Raw genomic sequence first — 6,000 nt, 5'->3', positions numbered from 1 at the left:
TTCGGGACACTTTTTGTGTCCCGAATTCGGGAGATTTAGCATTTCTTTAAGGGTGTATTAAGTTGTGTGATAAGAGCCCTTTCATGTGATTTGATAGATTAGATAGAGACTATGAGTTCGTATTATCAAATGTCATCAAATGATACGATAAATACTAAAGACATGAAGTTCATAACAATTGTATATCCATGTTTAGTACTGACCTAGTATGCTTTGTTAATCTTTCCTAAATCCATTCTGAGAAAGGCCATGATGCTGCTTTTATTCATTTGGGCCAGTCTAATTTGAGACGCCGAAGAATATAAGATATTATTACAAATGATGGCAAGATGATCATTATTTGCTGAGTTTCTTACCCAAGGGCCAAAACAAGATGCATGATCCAGTATTTAATTGGAGGTGAATTAGTCTTGCTAATCTTCCTTTTTCAAGGATAAGGTTAGAATCTCCGACGCTTCCACGTGGCAAAAACTATTCCACGAGTTCTGCAACCAAACATGTTGACGTGACATAAAACATAAGTATCCACACACACTAGCTGGGGTCTGCCGACTAGGGTTTATTCTCGGCCTCGAGGACCTAATTTTTAGGTCATCTATATATATATATATATAAATAAGGTATGAAATACTTTCATTCTACGCTACAGTATTGTAGGGGAAAAAACCACACATTTTCCACAAGTTCAATCATGACTTACGCCAAATCTTTAGAATTCAAGAAGAAGTAGAACATTCTGGGCCGAATTTTGCCGACGATAGATGAACAGTTCCAGTCGGCATTGCTCAAAAGCTGGTGGCTTCCTGATATATATATATATATATATATATATATATATATATATATTTAGTTTTTCTGATCTGACATTTGGCTCAAATATTAGCTTTCGAGAGGAAGGTTGAAAATGGGTAGTCGTCGAAAACTTAAAACACAAATTAAAGTCGTCGTAATATTTTAAAAAAATTATGGTACCTAATATCACTATCGTAGTTCGGTAGTTGGCCGGAAAGGATCAGAAGATGGATTTTATGCCATTTCGGCTCGGTCAGGGTTGCGGTCGTTGCGGGCAGAAGGAAAAGGCTCGAGAACGGTAAAAAGTAAAAAAGAAACATATATGACAAAAATGCCGACATGGTTTTTGAAACTTCATGTATTCCATCACCCATCCATGGTGGTCAGAAGCTCTGCGGGGATTGATGCCCAGAGCGTCCCAGAATGCAATAAATGAATAAAACTAAACCAGAGTTAGAAAAAAAAAAAAAATGACTCCGAGAGTATTTAGAGGGCCAGCTAGGGAACTTCTGTGAGTCTCTGGGTCAACTTTTTCTGAAAGTTGTACTGAAGAAAGAAAAAGGGTTGAGAAGCTGGGTCTAAGAAGAGTAGCTAGGCTAGTTCTCTTGCTATACTGTGGTGGTACAAGTACCGAGGCAGTCACCTCTGAGTCAGAGAAAATGGTGGCAGAGAATGACCAGAGCCCAAGGCAATAGTACTACTTTTCCTGTCTTCCACGCATCATTGCATCGTATTGATCAGCTTTGAGAAATGGGGTCTGATTGTAACTTAAAAAGGCGAGTTGGGTGAACGAAATTAGACGTCCCCTTCCATTTGTACATGAACTATATTTCATATCTGTCGTTGGAATTTCATTAGTGTGCTCAAACGTGTTTTATTGCACATATCATTCTTTTTTATTTAATCATTATAATTTTTTAAAATTTTTTACATAAAATATAATAAATAATTTAATTTTTTCAAATTTTAAAATAAAAATAATATACAAAAAATATTTTATTCAACATTTATAAGAAACTTTTTAAATTTTTACATAAACTATAATAAATAATTTAATTTTTTTAAATTTCAAAACAAAAATAATATTTTAAAAATATTTTATTTAACTTTCATATTATCTCTGTAAGTAAACAAGATCTTATTGTAAGATAAATATAAATAATTAATTATATTTTTTTAAAAATTTAATTTTTTGAGATAAGTTATGATTTTACACTATAGAAATTTTGAGTTCAAATTTTGACTCTAGATTTTATTCCATTAATAAATATTTCACATGTTGTATCCACTTATTAAATAGTATTCCTGTCTACATCTGAGTGTTAAAACCAATATAAATGATTAAATCCCTCTCTTTGTTTAAGTCCAAAATTTTAAAGCAAGAGATGATTTTACATACATGATTAATTATATTTTAGACTAAGTACTGTTTACTATAAATAAAATGGAAGAATTATGAACATGATGATAATTAATACATAAGAAATGACTACATATGAGTTTGTTTATATAACGAGCTTAATATTTAAACCTTTGTCTAAGAGTTTTAAAATAGAGTTTCATTATAAATTAGCCATTGTTCTATATCAGCCGTTGCACACCTTACGTTGATTTTACTTTTTTTTTCATTCAAATTTTGCATGCATCCAGCAAAACCCACCCTCCTCCCTCGCCAAGAACCTGCGTCACCTTACTCTTCGTAGCGCCACCTCGCGACGCTCATTCATCTGCCCAACGCTATCACTCCCCGCGAGCTAATTAAATGGACTAAACCAGTGACACTGCTCCCGTGGATCTTAGTTTCGTCGCCGCCCCTGCTCAATTTCATAGGTAAATGTTGTAACATTTTTTCATCTATACTATTACATTCTTTCTTATGTATTGAGAGAAGTGATTTTTAGGTTTAGTGAGATGGGGTATCGCGGCTTAAGACATGGAGAAAAATATTATTCTTTGGGGACGGACAGAATTAGAAGGGTACAATCTTAAAACCTCATATCACATGTTGAAGAGATGAAGATTTCGAAGAAAGGATAAAGCACGAAGTCCAAGAGAAGAATTGACAAAGGGGAGATTGGTCGACGACGACGGAAGTGATGGGCAGAGGGAGGGTCGATAGCGACAAGGCAACTTTGTAGAGAATGGGCAACGTGGGAGGTGGGGGCGGGGGTGGGAGAGAGGATGGGTGACAGGGCTCAAAAAATTTCAACTGGTTGAGAGGGAAACGTGCGCACAATCGAGAGGAGGGAAAAAAAAATGCTGCTGTGTCTTGATTGATGTGAAACAATGGCTGATAAGAAGCTTTTTTTTTTCTTTTTTTTTTTTAAATAACTACATAAGAAATAATATATGCCCTTGATCTCCAATTAGTTCTAATGTACGTAGAACCATCGATCAACAACGGAGGGATTAGCAAGCTGTGACAAAGTTTATTCCAACAAACTTGGCGCAAGCATGGTCATGATTGATTCAAATATCTGTGATTATGGTCACTTTTCATTTAATTATTTGATATTTTCTGCTTTTTCCCTCTCACTTTTAACATGTATTCACTTTGTAATAAAAAGATGGAAAGTAATATTTAAAAAAGAAGTATAGAAAAAATAATAATATTTTGACGTGTGTATTAAAAGATCGAGTTGTTAATGAAAAAGAAAAGCCGAAAAGATTACTTCTTAAAGAATTAAAATATTTTTAAAAAATAAATATCTTGCATAAAACAGTTCAATTATATATAAATTTTAGTGATTATATTTAATTTCAAAATTAGTGACGTTTGCACGTGCGTCGACTCGTAAGATATAATTGAACCCGATTTTCATAGGAACTCGGCGCCATTCAGGAAAAAAAATAGGTAAGAAAGGGTAAAAAAAAGAAGGGAAAGCACTGGCGTAGAACTGGTGGCCGTGCACCATCCCATCACGCACCGTCTTCTCATTTTAGTTTTCTTTCGATTTTGACTTGAATATATAAACTTTATTATCCTATATATGCATTGCTTCCAGTCCTATATGATCATCACTCTTTTTAGGATTATTTTAGATATTATATATCTTAATTCTCTGAATTATAAGACGATTAACTTCGTGAATCATTAGATAAGATGTTTGCTCAAATATTGTTTATTAATTATTATTTATTGCCATTCCAAAAAACTATGGGTTATAAGGGATGATATTTACATTGGATAAGTGTTAAAGTTATATAGAAATTTCATAAAAATAAATCTACAACGTAATCTATTAGATTTATTTTACAATCTAATGTACTATATCAAATTAAGTCAGTTTATGAATTTATTTTTGTAAAATTTATTTATCATTAAATTTGAATTCGAAAAGTGTTTCATCTATTTAATCTTATTATTATAATTTTTTTAAATTTTCTCACAAAAAATATAATAAATAATTCGACTTTTTTAAATTTCAAAACAATAATAATATTAAAAAATAATATTTTAACAATATTTTTTTAATTTTCATATCTTAACTAAAATTATAACATATCATCTTGAATCCAAACTAATAAAATATAAAATATAACATTCTTGTTTTTTCTCTCTATAGATCAACTCTAAAAACTAATAAAAAAAACCTTTGGTGTTTCAAAAGGTGGGTGCAAATTCCGCACAACTAGGTACCCCACGCAACCTTTCTCACATCTAATCATAGAAAACGAAAATAAAAGAATATGAAAAAGAAAACAGAAACGTTGCATTCAAAGCTGGCTAGAAATATAAAAAAATAGTTAATTTGTGTATATAAATGAAAGGAAAACAATCAATCTCGATTCACTAAAAGTTGATATGTTGAAATAATATTGCAAGCATAAAATAAAAAGACTCAAATCAAAATTAAAATAAGATCACTATGGGGTTTTTTTTTTTTTTTGTTTGTTTAAAAAAAACAATCGTAATCAGGCAGTCAACAAGTCTAGCACGCATCTCGTGAAGTGAAGTACTACCTATCACTCAACAATTGCTCGAGAGACAGTATCTCGTTGAAAGGTAATACCATAACTTTTGCTTGAGCAAGGGTCTAATGTTGTCATGTCTTGCCGTGCAAACCTGCTTGGCTGAGCGGAATGCATGGTGTATCTGCAATCTTATGTATAACTCACTCAAGTAGTAAAGTAATAGTACATGGGTTAAAACTTCAAAATTATGTCATTTTGTAGATTTTTTTTTAATTTATGATTTTAGTTTTTTTTTTAATCGTAATACTAATGTAAGTAGATTTCTCTCTTACTCATAAGTTTACTAGGCGCTCAGCTAAGAATAATGAGTTTCGCCTTAATACTCGATCCCAAGATCCAAACTTGCCCACGAACCAACTCGCTTGCAAGGGAAAGTACGCAATGATGGCTAATGGAACAGATAGGCCTGATGCCACTTGGCCACAACTCGCTCATGGGGATCCTTGTACAGGGTAGAACGAGAAAGACGAAAAACTTTTGATGCTATAACAAGGGGAACATCGAATAACCACAGAAGACACAAATAGAGTAAAGCAAATCAAGAAACTACGCCGCATTAATGGTACTACTACCCGAGCAACACGCCACATTAATGACGCCGTCGCAAATGCACACGACATTTAAAGAATTTTGACAAAAAAAACAATAAAAGGGACATGAGCTCCATGGGGGGTAGGCATGATCTGTCTTCCAAACTCTCGGTATAAATAACAGTTTTCAAGTACAAAAAATCCCTCTAGACTCTTTCATTATTTACAAACTTTCAAATATACTACTGACTTTGGTATTGGAAACTCTCCGGCCCCAAGGCCGCCCTCGCCCAATTTCTTTATTCTTTATTTTTGCAAGCCCAACATTAAAGACCCGAGTTGTTGGAATCTAATCCAAATGTATACGAAATAAGACGTTAACAACTTTTATATATGTGTATATATATATATATATATATATATTATGTGTGTGTATATGTGTGAATAAGTCCCCAAATGCATAAATCTTGTGTAAGACTTGTAAAAAAATGATATCTGCCAAGAAAAAGTAAGTTTTTCATACTTTTTCATGGTATGCTCCACTTTTTTTATAAAATGCGAGACTTGTAAATTTTGGATTTGTATATATTATTATTCACATTATATTGTGTGTGAGAGAAAAGAGTAGGAAAAATATTCACTCAAGTTTCAAGTAAAAGAGAGAAATATATAAATTAGAGAAAAGATATTTATAACCATGAAT

This window comes from Juglans microcarpa x Juglans regia, chromosome 7S (genome assembly GCF_004785595.1).
Source record: "Juglans microcarpa x Juglans regia isolate MS1-56 chromosome 7S, Jm3101_v1.0, whole genome shotgun sequence".
In the NCBI taxonomy this organism is placed as follows: Eukaryota; Viridiplantae; Streptophyta; class Magnoliopsida; order Fagales; family Juglandaceae; genus Juglans; species Juglans microcarpa x Juglans regia.
Note: the sequence above shows the minus strand (reverse complement) of the source record.